General features: G+C 42.4%; 1 long non-coding RNA gene across 1 annotated transcript in view; it reads left to right on the top strand.

Annotated features, from left to right (window-relative positions):
* LOC138849008 (uncharacterized) overlaps window positions 1-22,228 on the top strand; it is a 28,827-nt gene extending 6,599 nt beyond the window's left edge. Inside the window, exon 2 of the long non-coding RNA XR_011387320.1 lies at window positions 21,924-22,228. This is a non-coding gene — a long non-coding RNA (uncharacterized lncRNA). The remainder of the gene's footprint in view (window positions 1-21,923) is intronic.
* The last annotated feature ends 303 nt before the right edge of the window (window positions 22,229-22,531 follow it).

Here is a 22,531-nt window from a genome sequence, read left to right as displayed (position 1 = left end):
GTGATTATGCACTCTGGGAGGGGCCTGCACTGTGGCATAATGGGTAAAGTGACCACCTGCTGCCAGCATCCCACATGGGCACTGGTTTAAGTCCTAGCTGCTCCAATTCCTATCCAGATCTCTGCTAAGGCCTGGGAAAGTAGTAGAAGATGGCTCAAGTCCTTGTGCCCCTGCACCCGTGTAGGAGACCCAGAAGAAGCTCCTGCTCCTGGCTACAGATAGGCCCAGCTCTGTGGCCGTTGCTGCCATTTGTGGAGTGAACCGAAAGATGGAAGACCTCTCTCTCTCTCTCTCTGCCTCTGCCTCTCTGTAACTCTGCCTTTCAAATAAATAAATAAATATTAAAAATATATGCACTCTGGGAGGCAGGAGATGATGGCTCAAGTACCTGGATGTCATTCACATGGGAGACCCAGATTTAATTTCTGGCTCATAGCCGCAGCCTGGTCCAGCCCTGGATATTGCAGGCATTTGGGAGTGAACCAGCAGATAAAAGATCTCTCTCTATCTCTCTGTATCTCGCCTTCTTTCTGTCTCTCTGCCTTTCAAATAAATTTAAAAAATAAAATTAAAAAAAAAATCTCACTCTCTATGAGGCAGACATAATGACAAAGCAGGTTAAACCATCACTTGGGATGCCTGTGTCTCATAATGGAGTGTCAGTTCAAATCCAGGCTATACCACTTCCAATCCAGCTTCTTGCTAATGCCTCCTGGGAGGCAGCAGATAATAGCACAAGTGCTTGGGTCCCTATCACCCACATGGGAAAACCAGATTGAGTTTTGGGCTCCTGGTTTCAGCCCTGGCTGTTGTAGGTGTTTAGGGAATAAACCAACAGAGGGAAAATTCTCTCTCTCTCTCTCTCTCTTTCTCTTTCCCTCTCTGCCTTTCAAGATGAAAATGAACGTTGTTAAAAACATTGATTATATTTTTAATATCAATTGAAAATATATTTTCTAGAATGTTTGGAATTAGGTAAGATTGTGTAACACCCTGGACTCTTCATTCCTACAAAGAATAAATAATTTATTTAAAATGCAACATAATGCAAAAAAATTCTAGATGCAGTAAAAACTCCCTTCTAAGGTAAACTTGGCACTGCTTCTTGTGGTCTGCAAAGTCCTGAGTTTCATGGTACCCACCTCCCTCTCCAGCTGGTCTCTTCCCCTGATTGGTTAGCCACGTGAGCCTTGTTGCTGCTGGTCACACACATCAAGCCAGTCCCACCTGCACCTTCCTTAGCTGTTCTGGAATCAGTCACTGCTCAGGCAACCCTTTTCTGTCCACCCAGTCGTAGGTGGCCTGCCTAGCTTTCTAGCCTGTATATTCCTTCAGGGAAATGTCTTAGCTAGTTTTTGGTTCATTTGTTTAGTCTCTCAGCCAGAAAATGCTCCCATGAGAATTTAATGAGGTCTTGGCATATAATAAGTGCTCAATAAATATTTATTGATTGAGCCAATAAGTTGCATTAAGTAGAAAACAAAACTATAAATGTATCAGAAGAAAATTTGGGAAAATATTTGAATTTTCAATGTCTAAAAGTATTTTTAAAGCAATAGAAAAGGAAGAAAATACTTGGAGAAAAAATTCCAAATTGATAAATGTATGGGAAAGTGGACATGCTAAGAATGTAGATCACCACACCCTCCTGGAAGGTTATATAGCAATAATTATTACAATATTTTTAAAGATTTATTTATGGCCGGTGCCACGGCTCACTAGGCTAATCCTCCATCTGCGGCACCGACACTCCGGGTTCTAGACCCAGTTGGGGCGCCGGATTCTGTCCCGGTTGCTCCTCTTCCAGTCCAGCTCTCTGCTGTAGCCCGGGAGGGCAGTGGAGGATGGACCAAGTGCTTGAGCACTGCACCTGCATGGGAGACCGGGAAGGGGCACCTGGCTCTGGGTTTCGGATTGTCGCAGTGTGCGAGCCATAGCAGCCATCTGGGGGTTGAACCAACGGAAGGAGGACCTTTCTCTCTGTCTCTCTCACTGTCCAACTCTGCCTGTCAAAAAAAAAAAAAAAAAAAAAAGATTTATTTATTCATTTGAAAGGCAGAGTTACAGAGAGGCGGGGGGTGGGGGGGTGGGAGGGGGCTTCCATCCACTGGTTCACTCCTCAAATGGCTGCAATGGCCAGAGCTGGGCCAATCCAAAGCCAGGAGCCAGGAGCTTCTTCTGGGTCTCCCATACAGGTGTAAGGGTCCAAGGATTTGGGCCACCTTCGGCTGCTTTTCCAGGCCATAGCAGAGAGCTGATCAGAAGCAGAGCAGCCTAAATTGGAAACCAGCGACCATATGGGATGCCAGCACTGCAGGGGATAGCTTTACCCACTATGCCACAGTGCTGGCCCCATTGCAATTTAAAATTCACATGCACAAGAAGGCTTGACAATAGAAGATGGCCCAAGTCCTTGGGCCCCTGCACCCAGAGGAAGCTCCTGGCCCCTGGCTTTGGATCGGCATAGCTCCAGCCATTGCAGCCAATTGGAGAGTGAACTAGTGGATGGATGTGGGGAGCAACTGGGAGCAACTCGGACTAGACTAAGTTACTGGAATTAAGACTTATTCTATGCATCTGCTTTCCCACAATATGGCGCTGAGAAGGGAAACAGCTTCTACACAGCTGCCTCCAGTTCAACCAATAAACTGTGGGACCTGCTCCTGATTGGAGGAGAGCAGCGTACTCGGCGTGTGGGTAGCAGAGTTGGGATTGGTGGAAGAGGACTATAAAGGAGGAGAGAGACGGCATGCACCAGGAACATCTAAGAGGAACATCTACCTGAAGGAACACCTGTGCAGCCCCCGAGAGAGCCGGCCAGCAGTGTGCCACTCCCCCGCGGAAGTGGGGAATGTGGCAGGGGGAACTGCCCTTCCACGGAGGTGGAAGGGACGGTAGCCAACCCAGGAAGGACCAGCAGCCAACCCGGGAAGAACCAGCAGCAAACCCGGGGAGGGCCGAGCAGACCAAAGAACAGCGCAGGGTCCTGTGTCGTTCCTCCACGAAGACGGGGAGCGACATAATGGTGCCGTGACTCGGATAGGAAGCCTAGGCAGGGCTTAGTGTCGTTCCTCCACGAAGAGGGGGAGCGACAGATGGAAGACCTCTCTCTCTCTCTGCCTCTCCTTCTCTCTGTGTAGCCCTGACTTTCAAATAAATAAATCAATCTTAAAAAAAAAAAGGCTTGAAAAAGTTTGTGGAAATTTAATTAAAAGATCAATTAATTTTAGTGCAAAGAATGTTTAAATCCATGCATAGACCTTACATAATACTCATTTTTCCATGAACTTTTTGAAGCCCTCTTACTATTACACCTGAAAACATAATTTGGGTGAATCCTAAAGAAATAAAAATATTGATGTCAGAGAGAAAGAAGATTATGATGTTGAAGAGTTATTTTAAAAATCAGATTTAGAAAAAATAAAAGAAAAACGAAAAAAGAAAAAAAAAACAGAACAAAAAAGAAGAAAAAAATAAAAATCAAAAAGGAAAAAAATCAGATTTAGAAATACACCTTTTATTCCAAATGTTACTACGGCCAGGTACATCTCAAGGAGCTCTCTGAGTGCCGAAGAGCAAGACTGACTCTTGAGGTGCAACTAGCAGTCTTTTCCATATGTGTATATTAACCTAGGGGGAGTAGAGGCTGATCCTTCCACTTCTTCCTTAGTAACAGTACCTGGATTTTGTTCAGATGCTACGTGCTCAGCCAAAATACATGTCTAAATCCCCATAGCAGCTGGGTGTGGCTGTGTGATTAAGTTCTTGCCAGTAAATTATAAGCAAAAGTATCTGGTAGAACTTCTGGAAAATATCTTTAAGTTGATTCAATTAGGTGGTGCCTCATTTTTTCCTCTCCACCTTTCTGCCTGAAATACAGAGGAGTAAACAGAACTTCTCAGCATGTCCTGAGGAAGGTCGAAAGAAGGAGCCGTGGACCCTCATGACCCTGGAGTGCCATATTAGCCTTAGACTACTCACCTCCAGGTTTATTTTAAATGAGAAAAAAAAAATGAACTCAATGTTTAAGTCACTGAAGTTTGGCATGTTAGGTTGTATGCAACTGAATCTAATTCTCATTGATAATACATGATATAATGACAAATGCAAAAAATAAGTGGCTAAATAATATCCAAACACTATAAACTCAAATATTTATGGTTGTTAGGCCAGCAATATAGAAAGGTGGATTAAGGAAGGTATAAAAAGCAGGGGATGGAGAGGACAGGTGAGCAGGAAAACCCATCAGCATCAATATTAGCATCACCATGTAGGCCTGAGGATTATGAGCTTTCAGCTTCTCGTATTAAATTTCCCCCAACATTCCACAAAAACCAAAAAAAACTTCCCTGCTGTATGTAGACTGTAGGCTACCAGTCTATGACCTTTGAAGCATGATCTAACACTTGGAAAACTACACTGAAAGGGGTGGGGACAGAGATAAGAGAGGGAGGAAGGAAAGGTGGGCCCTGCATGTGTATATGTATATGCGGTATAAGCTTAGAGATGCTATGGAACATTGTGCACTAAACAGTGGGAACCTGGAAGGACGAGATTGGAGCTGGACATTATTACCTTTCTCACTATAACTCTGTATTATTAAAATGAACATACATTAATTTTATAACCTGAAGAAAATCTAATGAGGTAGGGAGGAAATTGCTGAGAAGTTGTGCAGACTGAAAATCCAATGCAAATGTCATAACTTAAATACTTATAGTTATAGGATAATTCAGCCTGAACAAATCCAGTCTATGTTAGGAATAGGCCATTTATTTAAGTGTCAATATCTAAAACTTGAAAATATGGACATGAGAGAGAAAACAAAAACAGTAAGTTGCAGTGCCTTTCGGTAGTTGTAAGTGTACTGGAAGTCAGGCATTAGCCTTGCAACCTTGCAAACTTGAAGGGAAAAAAAGTATTCCAAGAAAGAGTATCTTGATTATTTTTCAAAGAGAGAAAGAGAAAGAAGTTCATTCATAGTTGTTTGAGATTACAGTGTGGCCCTATTTATACATTTCATTTGGTATAGCAAATCCTATTGTTCTTATTAAAACTATTTCTACTTTTAGAACAGTCAAAATTTTAAAATAGTCATTTTTCCCCTTACTTCTGTCTCAGGCATTGCCATTCTCTTCAAAACACACATTTGAACAATGCTCAGCCTTCTCATTTCAATCTGAAACTGCAGTTGGTCCTGGTCTGAGGAGAAGAAAGTGAACTGAGAGTACATTTTTGCCTGACGCATCTGTGTTCATCCTTTGGTAACTCTGACGACTGTGACATTTCTCACATGTCTGAAATAAGTGTTCCAATTATAGAAGAAGCTGATAATTATAATAAGATGAATTATAATTTTTTGACTTTTTAATTTATCTAAAATGAAAATTATCAAACTTTCTCCTCCTACTTCCTTCCCCCACCCAAGCTGCTGACACACAACCTGTGCTATTACAGCATTTGCCTAGGGAATTACAATCCTTAAATAGCAGCTGATTATCTAATACTGTATCAGATATTCTAGAGTATTTCACAAAACAATAGTTTTGCAGAAGGGACATTATAGCTCCCTGGTTTAGCAAACAGGGTAATTGGCACTCAGAGGAGTGATTTAGGATCTGACAACAAACTAAAATTCATAGAAGGTAAAAGCTACAATGAAAATCTACATAATTCTTCTGGAAAATAGCAAATTCAAGGATGGCATACTGTCCCAGTGGTCTTTTGCTAATACATGAGAGAAACCAAACTCAAACCAGGATAAGAATAAAAAGGAATGTTTTTCTTTCGAATGAGTGAAGCTCTGATAAGTGTAAATTCTAAGGGACACATTGGATTCAGGCATAGCTAGATACAAAGGCTCAAAAAAAGTCATCAGAATCTGTCTCTCTTTGTCCCTTGACTCTGCTTGCTTCTGTGTCGGCTTCATTCTCGGGCAGTGCTGCTCAAGTGCTGGTGATCACGTTTTGTATTTGAACAGTTGAACGAACCCAGGGAAAGGGTACACCTTTCTCCCAGATCCCAACAAAGACCTAGGATCTAACTCATTGGCTGAATTGAATCAGGTGCCCTTCCTGAGGATAGCACTGTGTGTCTAGTTAACCAAGCTTGGATCACATGTCCTTTTTTGTTTTTTTGTTTTTGTTTTTGTTTTTAAAGATTTATTTATTTATTTGAAAGTCAGAGTTACAGAGAGGGCAAGGCAGAGGCAGAGAGAGAGAAAGAGGTCTTCCATCCGCTGGTTCACTCCACAGTTGGTTGCAACGGCCGGAGCTGCACCGATTGGAAGCCAGGAGCCAGGAGCTTCCTCTGGGTCTTCCACGTGCATGCAGGGGCCCAAGGACTTGAGCCATCTTCTACTGCCTTCCCAGGCCATAGCAGAGAGATGGACCAGAAGTGGAGCAGCCAGGACTCGAACCCACGCCAACATGGGATGCCGGCACTGTAGGCAGCAGCTCCACCCACTACGCCACAGTGCCAGCCCCAACATGTCCCATTCTTATCACAAACTCCACCTCCGAAAAGAACCACATGAACAGAGAGTACATTCACAAAAGAGAAAGTAGGTGTTAAGTACCCAAGAAGGGTAATGAATGTAAGGCAAACAAGAAAAAAAATAGGTCCATTAAAAATTCCACTTACGTTTACCTTATACTGTACAGTGATACAACTAAACAATTTCTTGCTTAGTAGGGGTTTGTATTTTTATTTTAAAAACTACCAACATTGAGGAAAAGGATACTGTAAATACATTAAACAAAGAAATGCACTGAAAAAAATCACTGCCTGAAAAAAAGTGATGTGCCATATGTGTGCATTTTAATGTCAGACCACAAATGATCAGAAAGGTAAATGAAAAATAAAAACACTGGAAATCTGCCAAACATTGCATTAATCTAAATGTTTAATGATTCAATCAGTCCTTCACTGGAAAAAGAAATCACTACTTTTTTTGCAGTAGCATTTGTTTATTTTAGTTTGCATTTTATCTCAATTGCTGATGAGCTTGTACAATCTATAATTAATATTTTAATGGAATGTATATAATTATTCAGTTCATAAAGAAAAATGGCCTCATACATAGCTAATTCTTTATCATGATATAACTAGGACTCTGTTCATTCATTTATTAATTATATGTGCCACTTATGAACCAGGAACATAGATGGACTCCTGAGATTAAAGAGATGAGTAATTTGCAGTCCCACCCCTTAAAGGAGTCAAAGTGCAGTAAGGGAAATAGACAGGTGAAAAACCAAAGTACACCATGAGAAAGCCGTAGAAGCAGAGGAGGACTGTCAACTGAGAGATTAGGGAATGCTTTTCAGGGTAGTAAAGGAGATGAAAGGCCCTTCAGAAGAGAAGAACAGGTGCAGTGACATAGGATTAAAATAAAAAACTCTGGGTATTTAAGACATGGGTAATGATTCTAGGCTGTGTACCAGGGAAGAATGACTTTGTGTACTTGGATTTTACCTTGTAATTTCAAAACCCTGGTCCCTCGACTAAAACCAGACTAACAGGAAAGAGCCACCAGGAGAACTTGTTAGAAATTTAGATCGTCCCAGCCCTACTTCTGGAAATTTTGGTTCATGAGGAATCTGTGTTTAAAAACTTCCCCACCTGACTCCAGAGCCCAGCCAACTTTGAGAACCATTGTATGCAGACAAGCAGTACCCATCACAGAGTACTGGAAAAGAGAACAACCCGTTTTGGAAGGAGGGGCCTTTTGCTTGCTGCTGGATCATTGTAGTAGAGCAAATCAAATCAGGAGATGTAGAGGTGTGGTCATTTGATATGCTTAAGATGCCACCTGCCCCCCCCCCCCCCCCGCACTGTGGCGGAGCAGGTAAAATCACCACCTGCGGTGCCAGCACTCCATATGGACCCGGTTCAAGTCCTGGCTGCTCCACTTCCAATCCAGCTCTCTTCTGTGGCCTGGGAAAGCAGTGAAAGATGGCCCAAGTGCTTGGGTCCCTGCACCTCTGTGGGAGATCTAGAGGAAGCTCCTGGCTCCTAGCTTCAGATCAGCCCAGCTCCAGCCATTGTGGCCATTTGGGGAGTGAACCAGTGGGTGGAAGACCTTTCTCTATATCTCTCACGCTGTCTGTTTATAACTCTGTCTCTCAAAAAAAATACATAAAATCTTAAAAAGAAAAAAAAAAAGATTCTGCTTGAGCATTTTGGGTTTGAACCAGAGGGTAGAAGATCTCTCTCTGTCTCTCCCCCGCCCTGCCTCCCCATCACTCTGCCTTTTGAATGAAATAAATAAATCTTTACAAGAAAAAAGAATAAGAAATGTAATTCACAGGACTACATGGTCTTTTGATGTGGGAAAAGAAGTGGGAAGTAGAGTGTATTCCAGCTCATAAAGGGTGCCCTTGAGACCTGGGAGTGAGTGGTAAGCAGGAGGTGTGGCTGTGTATACTACAGCATGATGTTGGCTCAAGGGGGGAGACCAGGCTGGAACTGGCCATGGGCAAGAAGCCAAAGGTTGGGCCTACGCTAGCCAAGATCCAGAGGCTCAGATCTGGGAACTCTGAGTTTGGAGGCTGGCTAGCCACCTCTTGTCCAGGGACACCTTGCCTTTGTGCTATCTATGGCTACCTGCTAGTAGTCACTCTCATAGCCCTATTGTTAGATTTTCTTTATATATAACTCCCTGAAGCCAGAAACTATGGTTTATTTGTATGTTCTTAGAGCCTAGTCTAATATCTGCACATATTTGATCCTCACTAACAATTTCTAGGTGAATGGATTTTATCTATTACCTAGATAATCACAGCTACAGCACCTCATTATATCTGAATAGTCCTTTGGCCTCATTTTTGTGATAATTATATACACTTGTATTTCTGTAATTCTACATGCCTCCATTATTACTTTCCAAAAAGCACATTTTTGTGATAAATGAGAGAGTAAGCAAAATACATCTAATTATTGCACGACGACTGTGTTATTGGTGAAAGAGGCTTCTCTTACACATATTAATTTAAATCCCACCAAAAGGCACTTGATTAGTAAAAATTATTTTTAAATTTTTCAATGGATTTAATTAAAGGCAAGGAATAATTTTCAGTATAGTTATCTAAATAAGCTTCTGTGGATTCATAGAGATTATTTTTAAATGGATTGTTATAATAATTTTTTTCATTTTTAACGATTTTTTATCTTTATTTGAAAGATAGAGAGAGAGAGAGAGAGATCTTCCATCACTGATTCAACTCCTCAAATGCATGCAATAGTTAGAGCTGGGTCAGGCCAAAGCTAGGAGGCAGGCACTCCATCCAGGTCTCCCACTTGGGTGGTAGCAACCCAAGCACTTGAGCCATCATCTGTTGCCTTCCCAGGTGTATTAGCATGAAGCTAGATCTGAAACAGAGGATTTGGAACTTGAAACTACACTCCAATATATGGGATGCAGACATACCAAATGGCAGCTTAATCTACTGCCCCACAATGCCCACCCTTCTTTTTCTTTTGAATTGACTCATAAATAATTGCAATCACTTCTCTTTTTTTATTATTTTTTTGACAGGCAGAGTGGACAGTGAGAGAGAGAAACAGAGAGAAAGGTCTTCCTTTGCCGTTGGTTCACCCTCCAATGGCCGCTGCAGCCAGCGCGCTGCAGCTGGCACATCGCATTGATCCGAAGGCAGGAGCCAGGTGCTTATCCTGGTCTCCCATGCGGGTGCAGGGCCCAAGCACTTGGGCCATCCTCCACAGCACTCCCGGGCCATAGCAGAGAGCTGGCCTGGAAGAGGGGCAACCGAGACAGAATCCGGCGCCCCAACCGGGACTAGAAGCCGGTGTGCCGGCGCCACAGGCGGAGGATTAGCCTAGTGAGCCACAGCACCAGCCTGCAATCACTTCTAAAGTATCTATGTAACTTTTTTTCATATGATGTTACATGGAATAAATAAGAAAGAATTTACTCAAGCCCCAATATAGTTAACTACCATGAATGACACACAAATAATATAAGAAAGAAAATGTAAGAGAGGGGCCAGCATTGTGGCATAGTGGGTTAAGCTGCCACCTGTGATGCCAGCATCCTACATGGCTGCATTTTGTGTCTCCAATCCAGCTCCTTGCTAATGGCCTGGGAAAGCAGAGGAAAATAGCCCAGGTGTTTGGGCCCCTGCCCTCCATATGGGAGACCCAGATATAGCTCCTGGCTTTAGCCTAGCTTATCACTGGCCCTTACAGTTATCTGGTGAATGAACCGTGGATGGAAGATCTGTCTCTCTCCCAACCCAGTCTCTCCCCACCTTCTCTGTAACTCTGACTTTCAAGATAAATAAGTCTTTAAAAAAATTTTGACAAGTTTGTAATTTGTATCAGTCTATGTGTATGGTTTCATTCTGTTCATGGATTTAATGATTCCTGCTTTTGTTTATTCTCTATCATCTTTGCCTTCTTGGCAAATAAGTGCCTTCTGAGCATCAGATAGGAATGTCCTATTTTGAGATTTCAGATCATCAAAAAATTGAAATAGCTTTCACTTTTCTTTATAATCTCAAGAGAAAGAAGAGTGACAATAAACTAATATCCACAATTTCAAAACAAAATTTCCAAAAAATGTTGATGTTAACTTGGGATGTTCAAAAAAACGTAAAATGGGAGGGAGACACTAGGTAGGCCTAGTGGTTAAGGTGCTACTTGGGACTCTTGCACCCCATTTTGAAGTGCCTGGGTTTGAGCGCCTGCTTTGGCTCCTGGTTCTGGCTTCCTGGTAATGCACACACTGGGTAGCAGGCAACGACTCCACTACTTTGGTCCCTGTCTCCTGTGTAGGAGACCTGGATTGAGTTCCTTTTTCCTTGTTTTGGTTTGGCCTAACCCCAGCTATTATAGGCACTCGAGGATGAACCAGTAGATGGGAGATCTCTATCTGTTTCTCTCTCTCAACCTTATTTATTTCAAATAAAATAAATAACTTATAAAAATTAAATGTAAACAGCAAGGGTATTGGTAAAAACTAAAAGCAAATTTTTACAGTCTCATGCCTACATTTCTAACTAATTATTTGCAAGGAATCCTATATGTGAGTAATGAATTGTACCTCTGGAAGTCTGTTACTTCCTTGTATGTGTGGATGTTCATCTCATTGATATAGTCTAATTATCCTGAAAATCTACACCATCTTCTTTCCTCTGATCTACAGAAGGCTGTTTTATGATTCTCTATTTATAATTTATGGTGTGTATGTGCTAGTCTCCTCTACTGACACCACTCCTGTGTATGACTCTCTGTTTTGTATGCAATGCTCTTAGACCTTACTGACCTTGTCCAGACCTCGTTTTGGCTTTCCAGACCTGCTTTGATCTTTTGCTGCCCCAAACCCAAAATACTCATAACATCTTGCACAAGCTTTGCACTTGCCTCCTTGATCCCAGTTCCATTCATCACTTGCCATTCTCTGGTTCTAAGGGGCAGGATGTTGATTTCTGCTAGCTGCCTTTCCTAGACTCATTTGCCCATGGCTAAAAGGAGTTAGGACAATACAGTAAAGATAAAAAGATAAAGTGGAATCATAATTTGGGTAGAAGAATAAAAGGAGAATCTAACATCCATCCCCCCTCTTTAATTCCAGCAACTTCTCCAAGAAGGTTACTATTCCTCTACAGTTATTGTTCTTCTAGCCATAGGCAGTGGCTCCCTGGCTCTGTTAACCTACCTCCTCTTTCAACCTCTTCAGCCCCATAGATGAATAATAGAGGCTTCCTACTATTGCTACTGTCTGGGATGCCCTTCCTTTCCACATTTGGCTCCCTGCCCTTCCTTCTTGGTATGAAATGCCTCAACTGAACCAACTGACATGGGCCCTGATTTCTTGCTGAACCCCATCCCACACAGTGAGGTGACAACACTTGGCAAGTTGTTATGCAAAGAGCACAATAATTATCATAATCATAGAATTCATGTAGGTATTGCAAGGATCACTTTCAAGAAATGTCCAGTGGAGAAGTAAAATAACTCATGAACATGTTACTGAAAGTATATAGTTCAATGGAGACAGAGTCTTTTAAATTTTCTTTAAAGCTACTTTCATTTAGTTCTTATCTTTGTTCTTTAGCAATTTCCCATCAATAGGGAAACCATGGGGATGAAGCAGAGTACAAAGAATGATGCCCACGCTAAGCCCAAAATAGTTCCAAATGGATTTGCTTGCACAAGAGAAAGAAAGTTGTAATTAGAACCCAGAGTAGGTAACAAAATGCATTCAACACTACACTTTCTCTGAAGACCCCTGCTGCTCTCCCACCAGAACTCACTCTCTCTCTTTCTCTCCCTGCTTTAATTTGGCAATTCCCAAGACACAACAGCATGCAATACATCAAGTGATATAAGCTTATTATATGGAAAATTCCAGTACAGTAGTCTGTGACTTAAATGGCCTGGGAGTGACCCATCCTTTGTAAGAGGTTTTGAAGAATCAGATTTGTTTGTGTTTGTGAAACATTTAGGCTGTAGTTTCATGATCTTGGGCAACATTTGGTTCATCATGGCTAGTTTCTAAGCAAAATTTTTTTTTTTATTTTGTGGGAATAGAGCAGAACAAGAAGCCACAGTGAGGGTTCATTTTATTCTTTAACCAATGATGAACTGTGTATTTGATTGCTAAGAATGCTATATAACCAAGTGGCTCACACTGGATGGCTTTAAATCACAGATATTTATTATCTTACAGTTCCAGAGCCTAGAAGTCCTAGGTCAAGGTGTAGGTAGGGCTGTTTTTTTCTGAGGACCATGAGGGAGAATCTGTGCCATGCTCATCCCCAGTTTCTAGTGGTTTACTGGTTACTTTTGGCCTTCCTGGGCTCCTGCTGCATTCCCACAACCTATGCCTGCATGGTCACTTGCCATTCTCCCTGTGCTTGTGTCATAATGGATTGCAGCCTATCCCAATGATCATATTTTTATTTGATTTCCTCTGTGAAGATACTATCTCCACGTAAAGCCACTTTCTGAAGTACTGAGGGTTAAGAATTCAGCAGATCATTTTTGGGAGGAAGATGTGATTCAACCCATAACAGGCAGTTTGGACTGAATGATTAGCCTACCATCTCTTTACGAACTCTTATATATACCCACTTAGCCATATTCCTCCTTCATCCTCTTTTGGTAGAACCTGTATGATCAGGAAAACATCTGGCTAATACATTCACACTGAGGTCTAAGAAGCCAGTTTTCTTTGTCTACAATTGTCCAAAAGGGTATAAAGTGACGATAAGGAACTGGTTAATGTTAATACGTTGACCTTCTTGAAAATATATGCTTTTAAACAGACACAAGGGATTATACCCATTCTTAAAGTATCAATTTTTGGTGGCAAAACTTGGGATTTTGAGTAAAAACTTGTCAAGAAAGCTTTGATTTTCTTTGTAATTAACACAAAAGCTGTATTTTCTGACTGTTAAAATAGAGATCCAGGTTGGTGATAGTTATATGTACTCATAATTATCTACTGATGACTGTAAATATTTTCTTGAATACTAATGAAAGATAGAAATATTCCTGAAGAAACTTCAAATCCTGGTAGTTACTCATATATCAGCAATGTTACCTCATGAGTGAATCAGAGGCTATGCAGTTAGCAAAATATTTAAGCCACAGAGAGCAACAGCCGTTTCTGCTTAGGTACCTCTCCAAATATGTGCTTAGGAGCCATTTTTGCACCCTATAAAATATGTAGTTTATTTTAAAAGAATTATTTTTATTTATTTGAAAGGCAGAGTGACAGTGAGAGAGGAAGGAAGAGAGAGAAGGAGATAGAAAGATAGAGCTATCTTCCATCTGCTGGTTCACTCCCCAAGTAGCCACAATAGCTGCAGCTGGGCCAGGCCAAAGTCAGGAGCGTGAAACTCCATCCAGTGTTCAATATGGGTGACAGGAGCACAAGAACTTGGGTCATCTTCCACTACTTTCCCAGGCACATTAGCAGGGAGCTGGATTAGAAATGGAACTGCAGGACTCACACCGGTGCTGTGATATGGGATGCCAGTATTGCAGATGGCAGATTAACCTGCTGTGTTACAACAGTAGTCCCCAAAATGCAGTTTTTATCTCGAGAATACAGGATATGATAGCACAACTCTCATATTTAAGTAAAAGTTAAACATACACCAAAAACTAAGACATAATGGGAGAATTTGAATTCATGTCTTCTGCTCTAAAATATAGCCAGTCTTCATTATTCATGGTAGTTATGTAGTATGAAGTTATTCCAGACTTGAATTCATAGTGCTAAGCTATTACTCCTAGAGGAAATAAAAGGTTGGATTCCTGGGGCCAAAGTTGTGGCACAATGAGCTAAGCTGATGCCTACAATGCAGGTATCCCATACCAGCTCTGGTTCAAGTCCTGGCTGCTCTACTTCTGACCCAGCTCCTTCCTAATGCACCTGGGAAAGCAGCAAAAGATGGCCCAAGGATTTGGGCTCCTATCTCCCTCATAAGAGATCCATATTGAGTTCTAGGCTCCTGGCTTTGCCCTGGCCCAGGCCCAAACTGTTGTGGCCATTTGGAGAGTAAATCAGCTAATAGATGATCTCTCTTTGTAACTCTGCCTTTCAAATAAATAAATAAATCTTAGAACTAAACATGGAACTCAGAGCTAACAGCATGATAACTCATGTGTAGATGAAACTTATCTAACATATATTTTCTCCTTAAGCCTTGCTGTGCTTAGGAAAACTACACAGCACTTGGCATGATGCTTGGAGGCCATTTTAGGTAGCAGTATCATCCAAAAAAGACCAAAACTATGAGAAACATGGTGGTAAATAGATGGAAGAAGGACTCTTGTATACAGTGTGCAGGCTGAATCAAAAAGGCTGAATGTTGTCTTCAAACTCGGCTGGAAATGTGTGCAATGAGCAGCTCAAGTGTTTTGCTCTTCTGCATATGTTTGCAAATGATTGCAAAAGTGCTAGACATTGATTTTGGGGTTATGAAAACTTTTTTTTTAAAGAGTTATTTATTTATTTCAAAGGCAGAGTTACAGAGAGGCAGAGGCAAAGAGAGAGAGAAGTCTTCCATCCACTGGTTCACTCCCCAAATGGCTGCAATGGCCAGAGCTGGGCCAATCTGAAGCCAGGCTCCAGGAACTTCTTCCAGGTCTTCCACACAGGTGCAGGGGCTCAAGGACTAATAGAACTGATTCTAACTCCACCTGGCTTCTATGCCCATAAAGCAGAAATGGGGGAATGGGTGGGCTTTGCTTGCCTAACAAACAAGGTTGTTATAACTTTTGCTTTAGCCTATTAAATGTGAGACCCCAAAGACTGCTGGACAAGTGTAATTAATATTCAAGCCCTTCTACTAATTCTCTGAGTGCCTTTGGCAAAGAGACTGAATTTCTGTGGGTCTTAGCTTATTATTCATAAACTGATAGTTTTGGAACCCAGATTTTATGCATGTTAAATACATAGTATTTAATATATAGATTTTAAACTATTTTTAGAACTTACAATGTTCACATTTAAATATGTTTAAATATTAGAAAAATGTATGTAAGAAATAGTACTTTAGAGAGATGGAGAGCATTGTTCTGCTGGGAGATTTTGCTCTATTTCTTTTTTTTTTTTTTTTTTTTTTTTGACAGGCCGAGTGGACAGTGAGAGAGAGACAGAGAGAAAGGTCTTCCTTTTGCCGTTGGTTCACCCTCCAATGGCCGCCGCGACCGGCGCACTATGGTCGGCGCACCATGCTGATCCGATGGCAGGAGCCAGGAGCCAGGTGCTTTTCCTGGTCTCCCGTGGGGTGCAGGGCCCAAGCACCTGGGCCATCCTCCGCTGCACTCCCTGGCCACAGCAGAGAGCTGGCCTGGAAGAGGGGCAACCGGGACAGAATCCAGCGCCCCGACCGGGACTAGAACCTGGTGTGCCGGCGCCGCAAGGCAAAGGATTAGCCTAGTGAGCCGCGGCGCCGGCCCCGGCCTCTCTCTTTCTTTGTATACCTTTTGGTTTTTAAACCATGAGAAAGTATTTTAAAAAGTTAAACTTTAAAAAGAAGGACAAAGATAAGAAAAAGAAGAAAACTGATAGGCAGACTTTAAAATGTATTTATTTTTAACATTTATTTATTGAGAGAGAGAGGGAGAGAGAGAAAATCATCCATCTGGTGATACACTCCTCAATGGCTGCAACTGCCAGCGCTGGCTAGGCCAGGGCTGCAAACCCTGAGTTCAGTCTGGGTCTTTCACAAGGATGACAGGGGCCCAAGTACTTGAGCCATCATATGCTGCCTCCCAGGGTATGCATCAGCAGGCAGCTGGGTCAGAACCCAGAACCAGGACTTGAAATAGGTGCGACAATATAGGATGTAGGCAAGCAGCCTCTTAACCACTACACCAAATGTAGTGGCCACCACCTCAATCACATGTTAATGTCTCCATTTTATTGATGAGATACCCAAGACTCACAAAAACTGGGCAACTGTCTCGTGGCACATATTTGGCAGAAGAAATGCTTGACCGGAGACTCTTGGAAGGGGGCACTCCACCAAAATAGCACAAGTGATCCGAGGAGAGTCAGCAGACTGTGCTGAGTGCTCCATGTACATCGCAAAGGAGAGGAAATGGGCTGGAAAACGGTGTAATTAGAGACAGTTTAAACTCTCTAGTTGGAGGAACAGCAAAATATTCTAGATTTAAAATTGTGGAAGCTTGAATTTCTAAGGTTGTAAGGGTATGGATAAAGGAACAAGCAGAAGGGAAGAATAAAAGACAGAAGGCACAATGTGTTCCCAGACACACAGGGAAAGTATAAGAGTATTTCAAAACCTTTATGGGAAAGTGGAAAAAGCAAATTGATTTCGATGGAAAATTTTTGAAATTCATGTATAGTTGTTTTTTGTTTGTTTTTTTTGTTTGTTTGTTTTTGACAGGCAGAGTGGACAGTGAGAGAGAGAGAGAGAAAGGTTTTCCTTTTGCCGTTGGTTCACCCTCCAATGGCCACTGCGGCCTGCGCACTGCGGCTGTAACACCGCGCTGTTCCGAAGCCAGGAGCCAGGTGCTTCCTCCTGGTCTCCCATGCGGGTGCAGGGCCCAAGCACTTGGGCCATCCTCCACTGCACTCCCGGGCCATAGCAGAGAGCTGGCCTGGAAGAGGGGCAACCGGGACAGAATCCAGCGCCCCAACTGGGACTAGAACCCAGTGTGCCAGCGCCACAGGCGGAGGATTAACCTATTGAGCCGCAGCGCCAGCCATGTATAATTTTTTCAAAGTAGGCATTTCTATGAAATTTTGGAAAGTCACACATGGTTTCAAATTTTTGAACTGAAGTAAATTTATCTTTTAATTCCACTTTTCCACAAACTTTTAAAAGAACCACATGTTTTATCAGATGCCATAAAGGATAAAAGATATAGTTTAGGAGAAAGGAATGGTAAAATAACAATTCTTCTAATTAGTGCAAGGAGAGATGACAAATTGGAAAGAAAAAGAATGAGAGAATGGGGGGAGGGGTTTACCAAAACAAGAAGATGGAAACAGATGGAATATCTGCAAAAGATCAAACAACAGGGGCCAGCGCTGTGGTGTAGTGGGTACGGCCACTGCCTGCAGTGCCGGCATCCCATATGGCCACCGGTTCAAGTCCCAGCTGCTCTACTTCCAATCCAGCTCTCTGCTATGGACTGGGAAAGCAGTAGAGGACGGCCCAGGTCCTTGGGCCCCTGCACCCACATGGGAGACCAGGAAGAAGCTCCTGGCTCCTGGCTTTGGATCTGCGCAGCTCAGGTCATTGCAGCTAACTGGGGAGTGAACCAGCAGATGGAAGACCTCTCTCTCTCTCCCTCCCTCTGCCTCTGCCTCTCCGAAACTCTGACTTTCAAGTAAACAAATAAAATCTTAAAAAAAAAAAATCAAACAACAATTGATTTTTTTAAGGGGCTGGCCTTGTGTACAGCAGACGACCTCGAAATATCAGCATCCCATTTCAGAACACTGGTTCCAGTCCCAGCTGCTCGGCTTCCCATCCAACTCCCTGTTAATGCACCTGGGAAAGCAGCAGAAAGCAGCCCAAGTATTTGGGCACTTGGCATGCAGGTGGGAGACCCATGTAGAGTTCTGGGCTCCTAGCTTTTGTCTCCTGGCTCTTGGCTTCAGCCTGGCCCATCCCCTACTGTTGCAGCCATTTGGGGGATGAACCAGAGGATGGAAAATTTCTTTCTCTGTTTCTCCCTCTTTCTCTGTCACTCTGCCTTCAAATAAATACTTTTTAAAAATTGATTTTTTAGGTAAAAATATTTCACTAGTTCCAAGTAGTCTAGTATACTATAAAGTAGTCTAGGCATACTATTTATGTTTAATTTAGATTGCATCTAAATTATCATACTTTTTATTTCAAATTATCCCTAAAATTTGCTATCCAATCTTCTTGGACACAGCTCAGAGAAAGATAAAGGAACCTCATATACTCCACGACTTTCTTCTCCTACAGGTAATTTTGTTGTTTAATTTTGATCCTGCCAAATAGAAAATAAATGAGTTATTTCTTCAACAAAAAGCAAGTGTCAAAATGGCTCCAGTTCTTCAAGAGGCAAAAATACCACCAAAGTTTCAAGTTTTTTTTATAAAAACTTTCTTCTTTCATGAGTAATCCCTCACACTTTATACTTTTAACACTGTATAACACTTTATACTTTTAAAGCATATCAGATGCATTACCTCATTTGAATCTCAGTGAATTTTCAACATAAAGAGCATTTTTGTACCCTTTTCCCACCAACAAAGCATCCAACATGGCTAGTGTTTTTAACCTCAATATTTTCAGCCTTCCACTGTTTCCTCTTTAGTTTTTCCTTCCTCTTTCCTCCTCATTCGAGAGTACCTTATGCTGCTGGTCCATTCATTGACTCTGACAAATTGCTGTTCTTTCAATCTAATGAACTAACACAAGATCTGTCAGACCTAGAAGTCTGGGTTGGGATAACATCCAGCCCTGTATGTCATAGCCAGCTGCCCAGCTCATTAATTGGTAGTAAGAGAGCCACTGAGCCCTTTGAAGGTGTTGACAGGCTTTAGTGGCTCTCTACTAAGGTTGTAATGCCAGATTAGACCAGACTGTGAATCCTGGGTTTACCATCTAATAGCTGTGTGGTATCTGCTGCAAGTGGTGATACCCAAATAATGTCATTTGTAAAGTTTCTCTAAGCACAGTAGAGTTCCTACCATAGCAAGCAATGAATGAGAGTTCATTCTTCTTTGCCTTGTGAAAGGAAGACTGCCAAAGGGAGGAGTCCCCCACAGTTCAGGAGACAAAGGCGGGTGTACCATCTTATTAGGGACAGAAATGGAAGCTTCTGAACCCTAGGTTAATTGTGTGTAAGGCTAACCTCTGATCAGTCCATCAAGCCTGTGAAACCACGTTATCTTCTGACACCCAAGTAAATGATACAGTCCCCATTTGGGCAGGTCATGAGGTACATGTGCCCTCCATGTGTACAGCAGAACACCTCGACAGCTCTGAAATTATGCAACATCAAACCCAGACCTCGCCAGCCAATCAACATCACTCAAGCATTTGACTTTCCTGGTATGGGATAGAGACAGTTGTAGTGGTTTGGCCTTAAAAGACCTACCCCCTTTCTGTCTTCATAAATCTCTTCCTGTGCTCTGCCTGAGCCAGCTTCCCCACTTGGCAGTAAAACTTTTTTATTTAGTCTTAGTATTAGGTCTCTAATAGGCCTTATTATTTTTTTAACATTACATAAGAAGAATTAGTGTCTTAACCTCAGTGGAAAAGGCATGTAATTTATTCCCTTATGGGAGAAAATATAGGAAAGCCCCTGTGAACTTGACAGAATAGCTGTTCATTCTCTGCCTGAAGGGGGAAAAGTGATTTTACAACTGCATGAGAAGGCAGAGAGAGGTTGCTTCAACAGGATCTGTTTGTTACTGGCAGTGGTTCCATTTCAGCAAGATGTACCAAGTGCATACATTGGCCAAACACTGCACTGGATGCTAATGATATGAAGATGAGTGTTACAGATTGAACAGAACTTGACTCCTCCAACCCATGCAGATGTTTAAACTCTGAAGTTTCATGCTGAAGGTTGATGGAGCCATTTCTCTTAATAGTATATTTGCTTGATTTCTCTTTCAACCTGTCTAAAGTTGTTCCTCCTTCACCTGCCTGTGAGCTGCACTGGTTCAAAGAAAAGAGATTCATCTTGCTCACCTTTTAACATGAAGAAAACTTGAAAAGTGTCACTTGATAAAAATTCCCCAATGAGGCCAAAAACTATTTTCTATGCTATTCCAGTAAGCATCCTCCCTAGCTGCTGAAATTTATGTATTCATCATTCCATACCCTTTTTGTGGTGGGGCAGTCCTGGCTGACAGTTACCTCACATCCCTTGTTATATGAGTACAGGCCACAAAAGCACTTTGCAAACTATAAAGCATCATATAGACGTAAAGTATTATTGCAATTATGTTAGATACAGCAACCCATTAAAGAGTAAATTCTTTCCTTATAAATTACACTCATCCCTCTTTACCATCATTTATGGGAACTATTTTAGGACTTGTTTTGTAATTCGTTGGTATCATTAAGAGGTTGCCCATGTGACTACAGAAGGGTACAAGGGAGACTTATTTTAAAAAACATGGAGCCAGCATTTGGGTCAGCAGTTAAGACACCACTTGGGGGCCGGTGCTGTGGCTCAACAGGCTAATCCTCTGCCTGCGGCGCCGGCACACCGGGTTCTAGTCCCGGTCGGGGTGCCGGATTCTGTCCCGGTTGCCCCTCTTCCAGGCCAGCTCTCTGCTGTGGCCTGGGAGTGCAGTGGAGGATGGCCCAAGTGCTTGGGCCCTGCACCCACATGGGAGACCAGGAGGAAGCACCTGGCTCCTGGCTTCGGATCAGCGTGGTGTGCTGGCCGCAGCGGCCATTGTGGGGTGAACCAATGGCAAAAGGAAGACCTTTCTCTATGTCTCTCTCTCTCTCTCTCTATCCACTCTGCCTGTCGAAAAAAAATAAAAAAAGAAAAAAGACACCACTTGGAACACCCACATTCCATATCAGTGTCCCTGGGCTCAAGTTCTGGCTCCACATCGGATTCCAGCTTCATGCTAATGTGCATCCTGGGAGGCAGCAGGTAATGGCTCAAATAATTGGGTCCCTGCCACCCATGTGGGAGACCTGGATGAGGTTCCTGCATGATAACTTTGGCTTGGACCAATTCTAGCAGTTGTGGGCATTTGAGGAGTGAATACATTTGAGGTGTGAATACTCTCTGTCTCCCTGCTTTTCAAATAAAGTAAAATAAATAAATACATACAAATTTTAAAATGTAATGAACATTGATTAATTCTGGGTACATGTGTAATCTTATTATTATATATGGTTTTCTTTATTTGTAAACATCTCCAAAGTAGAAAACCAAAATCCAGCCAACACCGCAGCTCACTAGGCTAATCTACTCCGCCCTGTGGCGCCGGCACACCGGGTTCTAGTCCCAGTCAGGGCGCCGGATTCTGTCCCTGTTGCCCCTCTTCCAGGCCAGCTCTCTGCTGTGGCCTGGCAGTGCAGTGGAGGATGGCCCAAGTGCTTGGGCCCTGCACCCCATGGGAGACCAGGAGAAGTACCTGGCTCCTGCCATCGGATCAGCGTGGTGCACCGGCCGCAGTGCGCCGGCCGTGGCGGCCATTGGAGGGTGAACCAACGGCAAAGGAAGACCTTTCTCTCTGTCTCTCTCTCTCACTGTCTACTCTGCCTGTCAAAAAAGAAAAAAGAAGAAAAGAAAACCAAAATCCCCATGCACATAACTGCATACCTACTAGATAACGCTAAAATATTTATAATTATGTACGAGAAACAGGACCCAATTCTATTGAATCAACCATCTCTGTAAGGTAACTTCTAAATCTCTCACATTTACTTTTTTGTTTTTAAATTTTTATTTTTCAGGGATGGTGTTGTGGCATAGTGAGTAAAGCCAAAAAACATTTGTGACATCATTGCACATGGGCGCCTGTTCCTGTCCCGGCTGCTCCACTTCCAATCCAGCTCCCTACTAATGGCCCAGGAAAAGCAGTGGAAGATGGCCCAAAATGCTTGTGCCCCTGCACCCATGTGGGAGACCTGGATGAAGCTCCTTGTGGGTCCTGACCATTATGGCCATATGTGGAGTGAACCAGCAGATGGAAAATCACTTTCTGTCTCTTCCTCACTCTGTAACTCTGATGTTCAAATAAATAAAAATAGAATCTTTACTTTTTTTCTGATTTTTTCAGCATGCTCTCCCCTGTTTATGCTGAGAGTACTCCCTATAGCAGCATAATTTACAGTAGTAAGCCTGGGAATGAGAGGCCCAATATCAAACAATCTTGAAACTCATAAGTCTAATGGATGAATTTGGGTCAATAATCATGGTAAATTATTTTTAAATTATTTATTTTTTAATTTGAGAGACAGATAGTCAGAAAGTTCACATCAGTTGTTCACTCCTTAAATGTCCACAACAGCTGAGGCTGGGCTCAGGCCCAAATATTCCCTGTAGGTGTCCGGAATCTACT

The sequence above is a fragment of the Oryctolagus cuniculus genome, chromosome 3, assembly GCF_964237555.1.
Source record: "Oryctolagus cuniculus chromosome 3, mOryCun1.1, whole genome shotgun sequence".
Taxonomy (NCBI): domain Eukaryota; kingdom Metazoa; phylum Chordata; class Mammalia; order Lagomorpha; family Leporidae; genus Oryctolagus; species Oryctolagus cuniculus.
The sequence above is the reverse complement of the archived record's forward strand: the minus strand, read 5'-3'. Positions and strand labels throughout refer to the sequence as shown.